Source organism: Vigna unguiculata, chromosome 3 (genome assembly GCF_004118075.2).
Source record: "Vigna unguiculata cultivar IT97K-499-35 chromosome 3, ASM411807v1, whole genome shotgun sequence".
In the NCBI taxonomy this organism is placed as follows: Eukaryota; Viridiplantae; Streptophyta; class Magnoliopsida; order Fabales; family Fabaceae; genus Vigna; species Vigna unguiculata.
In genome coordinates, this window is record NC_040281.1 from 20,992,970 (window position 1) to 21,009,322 (window position 16,353).

A 16,353-nucleotide genomic window follows, 5' to 3' on the forward strand; every position below is an offset into this window, starting at 1 on the left:
TAAGATTTTTTTTTACATGTACTAACATATGCAATTCAGATGGCAAATAATAAGACGAACAATGAATTTACCGAAGCAATGCAAGTTATCAAAGACCTAAAGGACCCCCTTGAGTTACAAGGTTTAGCTGAATTTATGAGAAAAAAAACCTCTGCAATTTTCTAGAGGATATTATGACCCAGAAAATGTTGAATTATGGATTAAGGGGAAGTGAAAAATATTTCAAGTTATGAATTATGCTGACAACCAAAAGGTGAATTGTGTTGTGTTTATGTTGATTGGAGAAGCTAAATGTTGGTGGGATAGTACTAGGAGATTACTTGAGGGAGGGAGAATAATTATTACCTAGGAAGTATTTAGAACAAAGTTTTTAGAAAAATATTTCCTAAATGATGTGAGGGGAGAAAAAGAAATAGAGTTTATGCAATTGAAACAAGGAGATATGACAAAAGAAGAATATGCTTCCAAGTTTGAAGAATTAGGAAAATAATACTTTACTTTCTTTTATCACCCAGAGGAGATGATGAAATGTATAAAGTTTGAAAATGGACTTAGGCTTGAATTGAGAAAAGTAGTTGGGGTACTAGAAATTTTTGATTTCCCTACTCTTATTCACAACTGTAGGTTTTTGGAAGATTTTGAAAATAGTCAAAACAATAAACCAAAATATTTTGGACCCCAAAAAAATAAAAATAGACGCAATGAGATAAAACCATATAATCACCCCCAATGGAGGTCTCAACCCAACCAATCTTCTTTAGGAAATTCTAGTGGACTTGTGAATAATCATATTGAAGAAACAATTGGAAAAGTTACTTGAAAAGTAGTTCAATTGTCCTAGTGTATCACCTTAGGAAGCTCAAGTTTTGTTAGTTAAGAAGAAATATGGAAGTTTTAGGTTATGTGGGAACAACTGTCAATTAAATAAATTTACCATAAAGAATAAATACCCTCTTCCTAGAATAGATGACTTGATGGACCAATTGAGAGGAGCCTCTGTGTTTTCTAAAATAGATTTGAGGCCATGATATCATCAAATTTGAGTAAAAGTAGAAGATATACAAAAAATTGCATTTAGAACTAGGTATGGTCATTATGACTATCAAGTGGTGCCTTTTGGTGTGACCAATGCTCCTACAATATTTATAGATTATCTGAATAAGATTTTCCATCCACTTTAAGATAATTTTGTAGTTATTTTTATAGATGCCATCCTTATTTATTCTAAAACTCTTGAGGAGCATGAGGAACACCTTCGAATTGTCTTACAGATCTTGAAAGACAAGCAATTATATGCTAAATTGTCTAAATACGAATTCTGGTTAGAGGAAGTGAAATTCTTAGGACATGTGATTTCCAAAGAAGTAGTATTAGTGGATACAACCAAAGTAGAAACAATTTTACAATGGGAACCGCCAAAAATAGTGACTGAGATTCATAGTTTCCTTGGTTTTGTAGAATTTTCTAAAATAGTTGTCCTTTTTAACTGAACTCACCAAAAAGGCTCAAGTTTTTGTATGGATAGAAAAATGTGAGAATAGTTTTCAAGAACTCAAGAAAAGATTAACTACTTCTCCTGTTTTAGCATTACTTGATCCTACTAGACATTTTGTGATATTTTTCATGCTACCGAAATGGGATTAGGATGTGTTCTTATGCAAGATAGAAGGGTAGTGGTGACATATGCTTCTAGGCAACTTAGAACACATGAGAAAAATTACCCAACCCATGATCTAAAACTAGTTGCCATTGTTTTTTAACTTAAAATATGGCGACATTATGTCTATGGTGGTAAGTTCGAAATAAGAGTCTTAAATACTTGATTCATCAAAATGAGTTAAATATGAGACAAAGGAGATGGATGAAATTTTTGAAATATTATGATTTTGAATTACATTATCATCCAGGGAAGGAAAATGTAGTGGTAGACACTTTAAGTAGAGAATATTTACATGTCTCATCACTGATGGTCTAAGAAATGAGGTTGTTAGAAAAATTTAGAGACTTTAATTTGTCAATCACATTAAGCCATGATAAAATGCAATTAAACTCCATTCAAATCACTATCAACTTATAGAAGCAAATCCATGAGGCACAAGTGATGAATTCATTCAAAAGAAGAAGAAGTTGATAGGATAAAAGAATGGAGAAAACTTTGGCATAGATAGTACAGGAATTTTGAGATTTAATCAAAGAATGTGTGTGCCTAATAATATGGAGATTAAAAAGATGATTTTAGAAGAAGCACATAAGGACAAATTAAGCACACATTTAGGCATAACAAAGATGTGTCAAGATCTTAAGAAAATGTTTTGGTGGTCCAAAATGATAAAGGAAGTGACACAATATGTAGCAATATGTCTAGTTTGTCAAAAACGTAAGATAGAACAAAAAAATCAGCAGAAACATTACAATCTTTAGTTATACTTGAATGGAAATGGAATAGAATATCAATGGATTTTTTAGTTGGCTTAACACGAACAATTCAAAAATTTGATTCCATATGGGTTATCGTGGATAGGTTAATGAAGTCTGCTCATTTTTTAATCATTAACATTAGGTATTCAATGGAGAAATTAATTGATATGTGCTTAATGGATAACTTATGTTTGTTTTCCTTCTTTCAACATCTTTTTTAATATAATCTGGGAAACAAACAATTATGTTTGATTTGTTGTTAACGTTATATTTACATAATTTGTTTGAGAAGTTTACTTTAGCATATACAATTTTTAACGTTGGAGAACCAAGATGAAATCATTCTATATCAAGCATTTTGAGATATCAAGATAAAGTTTAAAAGCTTCAAAAGAAGACTCACATGATCATAGAATATTTGAGAAGGAATGCTCTAAAGATTGCATTGAAGATTCAATTAGAACGTGGTCAAAAATATCCAAATAAGATTGAATAATATATATATATATATATATATATATATATATATATATATATATATATATATATATATATCATCAAAAAAAATTCTTGATAACCAATTTTAATGACAAAAAATAATTAATCATTATAGTGACTAATTTAGATACAAATTTATTAACTAAAAATTATTAGTAACTTAAATTCAGTAAAATTATTTTGAATAAAAAAATTAATGTTGTAAATTAAACTTAAATTACAATAAAAATAATTTAAAAATGTGATAACTAGAAAGAAATGTTGAATTAAAATACGCAATTTATTGATTTTACCTCTAATCCTTGTGAAAGAAAAAAAAAGGAAGTATTATGAGGAAATTGGAAACAAAGAAAAAGTTGTACACACTTTATAAAAGGCCAAAAGGTTGAACAGGAGTTCGAATATGGTATTAAACCCAGGTATACGAGTAAAAAGTTAGGTTATACCAAATTAATGGTTGGTCTGTACATATTTGTATTGGTCTACAAAGTAATTGATGTAAATAAAAATAGATTCAATTTACATTTTATCATTCAATTATTATATCATTTACAAATTTATCATTAAACGTTTTCCAATTTTTGTGTATAATTTATCAATTTGTAAAAAGAAGTAAAATAGAAAACAGAACAGTGCCATTTTATTATCAATTTTTCCAAAATCAAAAGTTTTGACTTCGTTTTTTTCTCATGATACGTGATCATTCCACAAGAAATTTAACATGCTCGTTAATATTGTGTACAGATTCAATGATAAGAAGAGCGAAAAAATACTTAAAAAAACACAATTCTCAAAATCTTTAAAATAGAGTTATTTTTTTTAATTATAGAGAAAAATTAAAACAAGCTAAAGAAATTGATTCACGACATGTAAACTATATACATATATTAAATATACTAATTTACAAATTCACAAATCAAATTTGTTTAACGCTTTAGAGTGTATGTTTCGTCATGATTTTGTCCTTAAAAGGCATCTCATAAGAGAAGAGGGAGGGGTATTTAAACTGCCTTAAACCTCGACTTCTAAGCTATATGAGACTATTGGGGGTTTCGTCACGATTTTGTCCTTAAAAGACGTCTCAAAAGGGAAGAGGGAAGGGGTATTTAAACTGCCTTAAACCTCGACTTGAGACTATTGGGTGCAGTAGGAACATAAGCTCCCCGGACCGACGGAGCATGTCCAATGGAGGGCTTAAGGAACCGATGGTTCGTTGTAGAACTTTATTATTGGTCCCATGGTGATTGTCAATGTTCCGATCCCAAGTCTTTCGAGTGACATCATTAAGGTCAATCACCATGCATCTGCGGTATTATCCACTTTGAAACATGGAGCTTCGTCACAGTTTTATCTTTAAAAGACGCCTCGGTAGGTGGAGGGAGAAAGGAGTATTCAAACCACCTTAGGTCTTAACTCTTAAGCGATGTGAGACTATTGGGTGTGGAAGAACAAAGTGATATAAAGTAAAACGTCCAAAATTTAGTTCTACACAATTATTAATATAGTGGAAAATGACCAAAACAACGCTTATCTAAATGATTGAAAAAGGTTTAAGTTTGCTTAGAGAAAGAAAAAATTGGAAACTTTAAAATAAAGTAGATAATTTTTGTCTTAAAAATTCAATTTTACCTTCGTACATATGCATATCATACAATCGTTTGGATTTTCAAATGATATTTGTCAACATATAAATATGTATAATATATATATATATATATATATATATATATATATATATATATATATATTATGGTATAAATGTATGACTAATATAAATCATAATTTGATGACATGGTGTCGCAACCAAGGTCATGACGGGACAACAAAAATTATTTTAAAATACAGAGGAGTTGCCATCATAGTTTATTAAAGAAAATTATAGAAAAACTTTAAAGATTTTAGTCTTTGAAACCAAGTGTAGGTTTGGGAGTCGATTACGTGTGGGGAAGGTATTAGCACCCCCACAACATCCATCCAAAGACGATTCCTTTTAATTAAGTGTGCAAAATTAATACAATTTTTAAAATATTTAGTTTTCCACAAAAATCAAACAAACAAACAAATATAAAATATTAAAGAAAATATTATAACATTTTTAGTTGGGCCCGACAAGGATTGACCTTGCTCCTACGTATTCGCAATGGAGAATCCGGGTTACATAATTCTTTAAAAAACTATTTGGAAAAAGATCTTAAAAACATTTTCAATTTTTGGGAGGTGAACCCGAAAGGGACTTGGCCTCGCTCCTAAATGAAAAAAAAATATTGTAAAAAGATGTGATATTTGGAAGGTCAACCCGGCATGGATGACCTTGCTCCTACGTATCTCCGATCAGAATGGAGAATCAAGGATCATTTAGTTCTAGAAAAAAATTGTTTGAAAAATATGTAAGGGTTTGTAAACTTGAATTGTTTTAGAAAGGTTTTGTATATTGAAAAAAGTAATTATCAAGCAAGTTTGAGACTCAATATGGTAATTATGCTATAAAAATAAAATTATCAAGCAAATCTAGGATTCGACATGATAATTAAAAAGTATATATAAAAAAATATTATCAAGCGAGTCAAGACTCAACAAAGGATGATTATCAAACGAGTCTAGGACTCGACATGATAATTAAAATTGTGAAAAATAATGATTATCAATCAAGTTCAGGACTCAACATGATAATCAAAGTTATGAAAAATAATGTATATCAAACGAGTATGAGACTCGACATGATAATTAATGTTATGAAAAATAATGATTATCAAGCGAGTTTGAGACTCGACATGATAACTAATGGAAATGGTTGTGCTTGGATTCCTCGTCGTTGATGGTGTACACTATGTTTCGTCATACCTACTAGAGGGTTAACATGAGTTCTAGAATAGAATCTTGGAGGATAAGAAAAGGTTCACTCTTTGCTTTGAGAGGGGAAATTTTCATTCGTGGTCCTCATATTTTTTAAGATCTTCAAAATTTGATTCACTTGGTCCTTCAATTGGTTGATATCAGCTTTCATTGCTTCTTGATCCTTTTTGCAATCTTCCATGATCTTTTGGTTAGCACGAGTCTTGCAAGGGTGTCGTGGTGATTTTGCAATTATTTTTGGTTTTTATTTTTATCTTAGAATATTAAGAGCAAAAAAATTAATGCAAAGTGACATGAAAATGCAAGATGTTATGAACTTGAAAAATTGCCTATATGCATGTGTACAGTGGATAAATACCAGACATTATGTAAGAAAACATGAGAATGCAAGATACTATTATGAATAGGGATGGCAACAGGGCGGGGCGGGGACGTGTTTTGTTATTCTATACCCATCCCCGTAGAAAAAATTCATCCCCATCCCCATATCCAAATACAATAGGTATCAAACTTTTGTCCCATCCCCATCCTCACTGGGTAACGGGTATAATCTCGTACCCATACTTGTACCTGTTTTCGTATACTCCAATATTAATTTTAATTAATTTTTATAAAACAATAAAAAATTACGTAAAGGAAACATAATATTATCAAATATTCAATATTAGGAGGATGATTGTTTCTTCGATATCAAATACTTTGAAATAAATTATAATTGTTTACCTTTTAGATTAAAATACTATCACAATTGAAATCGCGACGGGATGACGAACCAAAAAATAAAATTTGTAAAAAGAGGTTTGGAGTCTCCACCATAGTTATTATAGGAAACTATGGAAAACCATAAAAAGGAGCAAGGTCTATGCAAATAGAGTTTGGGAGTGCGGGAGTTAATTACGCGTAGGAAAGGTGTTAGCACCCTACAACGCCCATCCGAAGACGGTGCCTTTAATTAAAATAAAAATTGATGTGGTCACCTTTAAATGTTTATTTTAAAAAAATTAAATAAATAAATAAATAAAAAATAAAATAAAATAAAATAAAAAATAAAAAATAAAATAAAATAAATAAATAAATAATGATGACAAAGAAAAATAATTTTCTTTTTTGGGCTCGACAATGATTACTCATTGCTCCTACGTATCTCCATTCATAATGGAGAATCAGGGTCACATAGTTCTTTATGAAAAACAATTGAAAAAAAAAATTTGTTCGAAGATGTTGATATCCTTTTTTAATATTTAAAAATTTTGTATATGAAAAACATGACTATTATATATCCACAATTTATGAAAACATTAGGAAAATAAATAAAAGATTAGGAAATAACGTTTAGGATTAAACATATTATTTTATTATGAAAAAGTTTTAAAACCCTTAACATAAAAAGTATGGCAAAACATATTCATACAATGTTAAAACATGATATCTCTCACTTATTCATGCAACAAGGTTCACAACCCAATGCAATCAACAAACATTAATTATAAAACCAATGAACCCAAAAATGCATGACAATAATGTTTTTTCCATATAAAAAAGAAATAGTGAAAACATCAAATTCAACCAAGATCATAACCACATATCGAGAAAGACTGCATAACACAACAAAAATTAATTTTTGTGAACCTGAATGGGAGATCGGACTTACAATAGTTGCATTGGAACACCAAGAAGCACGTGGGGGTGGCGATCGAAGGTGAATGGGTCTTTTATATGCAAGGGTTAACAGAAAATGTGTGCTTAGGGTGAGAGAGGTCTTCAGAATTCCAAGAGAACAATTTTTTTTTCTGAAAGGTTTATATACACAACATTATAAATCTAATGTAATCTCGTAATAAAGTCAGTCTTGATTACAAAGAAATTTAAAAGGTAAGAACTAGTCTTAATATTATCACATTATGCGAATCAAATCACAGAAAAAATCAGAGCACAAAATCAAACGTGATCAACAAAATTGATTTTAATTAGTAGAAGAGATATTGTTTTGAATCATATTATTACTTTCTTTATCTGGAAAAAGAGGTGTCATAAAATCAGAGCACAAAAACAGAGTAAATGATTCTAAATATTAAATCATATTTTGTTTCTAATTATTAGACTAACTTCTTAATCTGGAGCAGAAACGACAAAGCATAGAGTGGGGGTGCGAAAATTAAATTTTGGATTGCCATTAGTTGTAAGAAAAATCGGTGCGGGTGTACAAAATATTTTGGGCTAAAATAGAAACAAAGCCTCAAAAGAAAATATATAAAACATTAAAATAGTCTCTCTTTTTTTCTTTTTATTTATTTATTTATTATTATTATTATCCTATTATCATTATTTAGACAAAGAAAAAACCAAAGAAAAAACTTATTTACTTTTTTTTTATTTTTTTTTATTTTCTTAAAAAAAATTATTATTATTGATTCTATTATTTATTTAGCCGGACGGAATTGGGTGTTGACAAATACCAAATAAAATTTTATGAGAACTAAAACATTTATTAAATTTGCAAACATCAATGAAACTTAGTTGATAAAATTTAAAAATATTTTTAAAAAATATAAAAGAAAAACAAATATTCAAATTAAAATATATTTTAAATATTTGTTTACTTCAATTTTTTAAATTCTAAAACAAAAAAAGGAGTTGACACGTGACATGTACTATTCAAAAATGTTAACTATTTAAACACCGTTAATCAAAAGAATCAAATTAACCAAAATTTGACGAAAATAAGGACTTAATTGAACACAAAACGAAAATGAGGACCAAATTGAATAAAAATAACAAAAATAGGACCAAATGTATATTTAAGCCTAAAAGTTATAATACATCACTTGATCAAAATGACACAAAGAATAAATAATAAACATAATAATAAAATTTTGACTAAGATCTTGTATCTTTTGAACTCCAATATATGTTGGATGGTGATAAAAAAATATTTACGACAATTACATTAAATTTTTATTGTAGTAAATAAAAGTTATTTATACAATTATAGTGAAAAAATTACAGTATGATTTATGATGAGTTAGAAAACAAAAAATAATAGGTAAAATATATCGAAATAGTATTCTACATTATGAAAATAAACAACAAATAAAAATATAAAAAAAGTTAACAAATGTGTTCCTTAAAAACAATTTGAGAGACTATTGAAAGAAATCGCACACAAAAAAAACAAATGTATAATTAAGGGTATGATAAGATGAAAAATATCTTAGAGATATAAGAAAACTTTTTAAATATTAACATATATACTCAATGGTTGAGAAATAACGAAAATTGTTTTAGCGAAACAAAAGAGTTCTTCAAATGAAACAAAAATGAAGTATAATAAGTAAATAATTTTTTTATATTACTAGTAAATGAAAGGTTTATGCTATTAAACAATTAAATTGAGAGTATTAAACATTCTCATTTTAAAGGAAAATATATAATAAATAAGAATATTAAAAAATAATAGAAATATTCAAATGTGAGACATAAATTTTTTTAATTGACATACATCATTTTAACATAATTACATCAATGTTATAATAAGATGAAAAATATATTGGAGATGTGAATACATTTCATGACAAACCAAATAATTAGAAGAAATAAAAAATAGAAAGTATATATATATATATATATATATATATATATATGGTTACTTAATTAATTAATATTTTAATAATTTAAATAGGGAGGGAGATGTGGCGGGGATGGGTATTATGGCGGGGATATATACATCCCCATACTCATCCTCATACCCAATTGAAAAAGTCAGGGATTCTCCATACCCATACTCATACCCAGTCAATGCGGGGATTCCCCGTCAAAACAGGGACGGGTTCGGGCAATACCCACGGGGGCATGTTTATTTATCATCTCTGATTATGAATTTAGAAATTATGCCAATGAAAAGGGCCACCCATATGAATGCATGGTAGACATTATGGAATGTGAAATGTGAAAGCAAGGTGTTATAAATGTGAAAAGATATGTACAAAGTATCATATATGAATGAAGACAAAATATGTAATGCATGTTTGTGCCTCAAGAGTCACTTATTCACCTAATGTTGATGTAAATGTGACACACTTTAAGAATGTCTTGCATGACATGCAATTAACTGATGCAATGAGATGCTTGTGAGACCCGTGAAAATTAATTAATTAAATAAATAAATAATTAATAAATGCGGGTAGTGGGAGCCTTTATGGCATTAATTTCTTACTAATATGACGTGAAATAGTACTAGCTCAAATGGTTGAGAGTACTTAATTGTGTGAGAGGACTTGGGTTCAAGTCCTATGTATGCCAATTGTGTGTAAAGGGCAAGGAAAACCCTAGCCGTCAGAGGACAACTAGGAGCGACTGAGGGCGACCCGCCAGGTGGCGCAAACTGCAGCGCCGCCAGGCGGCTTGACAGTATAGTGTATTGAGTTGATTTTGTCTGGGTTTCGTGTCATTGGGTGTTTAATTAGTGAATTATTACGTACATGACTAAAATGGAGCATGTAGATGAATGTGGCATGTTAGGGACTAAAGAAGGTTAAAGAAAGCGTAAGTGTAAAGAGTGTTATAAGGTAGGGGATGATTTTAAATGTTTTGTTGTAGGTGGTAAGCTATATTTCAGACTCTATGTTAATTGGGTAATAAGAGTGAGATTGATTTATATGAAATGGTATGGTTGGTGTATTCTCCCCTAAGATGTGGTCATTATGGTGGTGGTCTTGTTATTAAAGTACATATGTAATATTGACTAAGTTATGGTGGTATGAGTTCATATAAATATTAGATTGTAGGACTATAAGATATGGAGTATATTGAGTGCATATGGCATGTTTAAAGTAGTAAATGAAGGAGAGTATGTGGACATGATAATAAGTGGTTTAGCGGTTTGACTAAATGTGTGCATTGTAATCTGGTTAGAGAACTATGACTGGAAAATTATACTTGAATTATAATTTTTGTGTGTTGTGTGAATGAGGTCCTTTAGGACCTGTTCTGAGTGCCAAAAACCTGTAGCACTTGCGCTACTGGTATGGCGCCTGACGGGGTGGGCGAGCCACTAGGCGATAGCTACCTAAATCAGTGGCAGTGGCCACTGCACACGTGTGGCGCCTGGCAGAAGTGTTGGTTTTGCTAGGCGGAAGAGGTGCGGCAGAAGCTCTGGAAGGCGCTTGGCACTTAGCGGTGTGAGATGCCCACCATGCGGTCTGGAACCAAGTTCCGCCTAGCGACGCGAGAGGCACGCTAGGCGATTTTGGGTGCAAAGTTGGCTAGTTGGGAGGGTTTCTACGCAGCTTTGGATGAGGGTCATGATAAGATGCTTTGGCTAGGGGTCTAGTTACGAGTGTAACTTGTATTGGGGCAACACATGGCCACTCTAGGCTGTAGCCTGATGGTTTAGGAGGTCCAGTGGAGTGTGCGAGATCGTGACTCATACGATGGGGTTTCAGATGATTGCCCTCTTTAGTGCATCTGATAGAGTTTTGGTAGTCTGGGAACAACTACGGACTTATGTTCATTTTGGGGAACTCCACTTGGTGTCGCGGTGAGAGGTTGTGGCAAAGTTATTCCCGCGTGTGGACTATCAGGTGGTGGCCTATAGTAGGAGGGGCGAGTAGACACTCGTGCAGAAAAGATCAATCATTGACCTCACCCAAAGGGTATAGAAATAATAGACATCTAAATTAAGGGTTGAAAGCTGAGGAACTAAGAAAATGGGAAAATGCTAACCTGTGTTAGAGTTTTAAGATGCTTTAATTTAGTTATGTTGTGTTTATTTGTTTTATTTGAGGTCACCCTAATTGTGTATGTTTGGCGATGATCATGTAACTTGTTACATGGGAGCAGAGGTTGATGCAGGTGAGCGTGAGGATGCGTAGAGACGGAGAGGGGAGCAACTATGGGACTATTTACTAGTTTTAATATGAACTATTTTGAAATGATTTGAGAAACAATTATTTTTGTAATTATTGAACGTCGTGGTTTATTTATTATTGGCACGTTGAATTTGGATTTTAAATTTTCCCGCATTTCTGGGAAAGTAATTGAATTACAAATGAGGTTTTATCATCATTTTATTTTCTATTTATTTTAAAATAGTAATTTCCAGCTAGGACGTTACAATGCTCATGTCAAGAGGTAATTATTTACGTGATATGTTACTAAAATTGATATACACTGAAAAAACATGCATGAAATAAAATTATTTGATGTAATGAGGTTTTTGTCTACACCTCAAGGTGTATTTATTCACATTATGTGATAGTAAAATGGTCATGCACTCAATAAAAACATGAATGATATGAAATGTAAATGACATGCCTAAGTTAAATGGAAAATGCAATGGATGCTTGCACCTCAAAAGGTGTTTATTCCTACAATATATTAATACAAGTATGATGAACTTTGAAAATTAAATATACGATATCATGAATGTGAAGGTATAAAACATGCTCCCATTGTGTCCTACAAAGGTGTAGATAAAACTTATTTTCTAAATCCATGGGTAGCTCTAAATAATCTCACAAGCTTCTAGAGCTGAAGTCAACCTCAAGGCATAATCCACAACGATAGGTGAGCTAACAGATGTGACATGTCAAGAGGAAGCAAACTCTAGATGAAGTTTTCACAATAGCCAAGTAGATATGAGATCTAACATGACAATCAGTGGACCTCCACCCCTATGGCTCACTCAGACCCGGGTATAGAGCCACAATATCACGACAACAAAACTAGCCTAAAAAGTGTAGTGTGTGAAGGGAGCAACCTAAAACTACCTAAACCCACACCTACAAAATAGCTAGAAAAATTCCCAAGCAGATATAGACAGATATAACAATTTTTGTCTACCCTAGGGTTCAATAATTTCACAATATAATAAATCACAACAGTAAAGGAGATATAAATCACATCAAGACAAATGAGGATAAATGTACATAAAGGAGAACAAAATTTTGCACACTTAATTAATTAGGATTGACTCTCTAAAAAATTCCCCATTGCAATTGCCATCTGTCGCAATCGGGGTCGCGCCAGGACGACAAAAATAATTTTAAAATAACAGAGGAGTCGCAACCATAGTTTATTAAGGAAAACTATAAAAAACCCTTAAAGATTTTAGTCTTTGAATCTAAGTGTAGGTTCGAGAGTCAGTTACGTGTGGGGAAGGTATTAGCACCCCACAACGTCCATCCAAGTGTGCAAAATTAATGCAATTTTTAAAATATTAAGTTTCCCACAAAAATCAATCAAACAAACAAATACAAAATATTATAAAAAGTATTATATATTTTTAGTCGATCCAGATAAGGATTAACCTTGCTCCTACGTATCTTCGTTCGTAATGGAGAATCAGGGTTACATAATTCCTTAAAAACTATTTTGAAAAAGATCTTAAAAACATTTTAAATCTTTTTGAGGTGAACCCGATAAGGACTTGGCCTCGCTTCTATGTATTTCCATTTAGAACGGAAAATTAAGGATCACGTAGTTCTAATAAAAGACTATGGAAAATGATTTTGAAAATATTTTAATTTTTTTAAGGTGAACCCGACAAGGACTTGGCCTTGCTCATACATATTTTCATTTAGAATGGAAAATCAAGGATCACGTAGTTCTAAATGAAAAAAATTATTGTAAAAAGATGTGATATTTGGAAATTGAACTTGACAAGGATTGACCTTGCTCCTATGTATCTCCAATCGGAATGGAGAATCAAGGATCATGTAGTTCTAGAATAAAAAACTCTTTGAAAAAAATGTAAGGGTTTGTAAACTTGAATAATTTAGAGAGGTTTTGTATATTGTAAGAAGTAATTATCAAGCAACTCTGAGACTTAACATAGTCATTAATGCTATGAAAATAAGATTATCAAGCAAATCCATGACTCGACGTGATAATTAAAAAGTACATATTAAAAAAGATTATCAAGCGAGTCAAGACTTAACACGATAATTACAGTTATATAAAGAATGATTATTAAACGAGTCTGAGATTCGACATGGTAATTAAAGTTATAATAAGAGTGATTATCAAACGAGTTCGGGACTCGACATGATAATTAAAATTATGAAAATTAATGATTACCAATTGAGTTTGAGACTCGACATGATAATCAAAGTTATGAAAAACAATGTATATCAAACGAGTATGACACTCGACATGATAACCAATGTTATGAAAAATAATGATTATCAAGTGAGTTTGAGACGCGACATGATAACTAATGTTATGAGACTTGAGATGATAATGAATGTCATGAAAAAAATAATGATTATCAAGTGAGACTCAAACTCGACATGATATTTAATATTATGAAAAATAATGATTATCAAGCTAGTATGAGACCAGACATTATAATTAATGTTATGAAAAATATTGATTATCAAGCGAGTCAGAGACTCGAGATGATAATTAATATTATGAAAAATAATTATTATCAAATGAGTTTAAGACTCGATATGATAATTAGTGTTATGAAAATAATGATTATCAAACGAGTCCAGGATTCGACATGATAATTAAAGTTATTAAAAGTAATGATTATCGAACGAGTTCGGGACTCCACATGATAATTAATGTTATGAAAAATAATGATTATCAAGTGAGTCTGAGACTCGACACGATAACTGGTGTTATGAGAAATAATGATTATCAAGCGAGTCTGGCGGCCTAGAACTGGATTTTTCCTAGCGACTTTGAAGCAGTGCCAGGTGATAATTCAGGGGCCGCACACTTGTTTACTTTGGATGTGCGCGGTTTACAAGGCTTTAGTGATACCTTAAAGATCGGCTTGCTGAAGTGTTCCTTAAGTTGTGGCTCAGAATGTATCTCTTAAGTTGTGGCTCGAGATAGGGGTTAAACACGTGGCATTCCTTGAGTTGTGGCTCAGAATGACATCCCTTGAGTTGTGGCTCGGGATGACGGATGAACACGAGGAATCCTTGAGTTGTGGCTCGAATTGGCATGTGTTGCCGGTGTGAGTGTGCGAGTTGTGGCTCGTACTGATGGGTCCAAAAAGATTGCCCTCTTCGGTAGTTAGTCGACGAGTTTGGTAGTCTTGGGACATTACAACTATGTTAGTATTGGGAACTCCACCTGGCATTATGGAGTGTGGTCCATAGCAGGTTTTTCGCATGTGTTCTACAAGTTGTGGCTTGTAGGTGTGCCAGTAAGAGTATCTTGAGGTATTCATCTAAAGACGTAGTGCATGGATGATGTGGTGGTGGCCATGTTGTATGGAATCAAAGGATAAGAGTTCCTTTTGATGTGTGTGCATATATTTGAACTGTATGTATATATATATGTTTATACTATTAGCTGGCCCAATTTGTTTATGATTGGCGATGATCGTGTAATTCGTTACACGGGAGAAGATGATGTTGCAGGTTGATCTGTGATAATCTATTTGCAAGGAATATTGCAACAAACTTCAGTTCCGATTCAATTATTCAAGATTTTAAGTCATTGAAAGAACATTGAGAAACACTATAACTAAAGGTAACTTTTGCTTTTTTTAATATATGATTGTTGATATTAAACTTTATGTTACATTTTCATATATATATATATATATATATTATATTTTTTTTATTCTATTATCATATATGATTGTTTTGAACAGAGAAAATAATGTGAGAAAATATTTTTTTAATATAAAAAATATAATTTACATATAAAAAATATAATTTGATTCCTAAAATTTTAGTCCAAGTTCCGTCCGTGCAACTGTATAATATGCAATAGATGACATAACCATTAGACATTGTATTTTAACTATTAAACGTTGTGTTTCAACTATAACTATTAGTGAAGGTCAATTTCGAAAAGTTTTTCAATCAAATTTCAGTCTTGGTTAACAACCCATTTTCTTAAACAATATGATTTAAAAATATCATAAAGAAATAAGGGTATTACATTTACTCAAAATTGGAACAAAAAAGTTACCTATGTATTATTTAATTTGTTCATTTACTTTAAAAAAAATAATTTTAAAACTAATATAATGAGTTTTCTACTTTAAAACATAAAAAGTTATACGAAACTTTTTGGAAGATAAGAAAATAAAACTGTAAAAAGTAAAGTATAAGTAGAGTTTAGCCACTGATTTAATGTTACAACAATATCTCCGATGGAGCCTAACTGCACACACATGCAAGTCCAACAACGTTTGTTAAAAATGAGATCCTCGGAAAAACATATATATGTGATAGGATCTTTGCTCTTGGTCAGAGTTGGTCACATCGATCTCTTGTAGCTGTAGCTAGCTAGATTCATGGTTTTTTGTGTACAGATTCACTTGAACTGGCTTCATTAAATAAAGCCAAAACATACGGATGCACCAATCTAACCAGGAACCAGTTTCGGAGAAAATAATGCCACTTGCGTGCTGGCATGGCGATTGATGACAGGGCGTGCATATACGGCAACTATCCGAGAAAACGTCAAAGAGATGATAATGGCAGTTACAATAATAATATACATTCAATCTTTTTTTAAAATTCTTGAACATATTTGTAATTAGCTTTAATTGGTAGATATTGTTTATAAATAATTGGTATAAAATTGGTGATACTTTTTCTTTCCTACTAATGT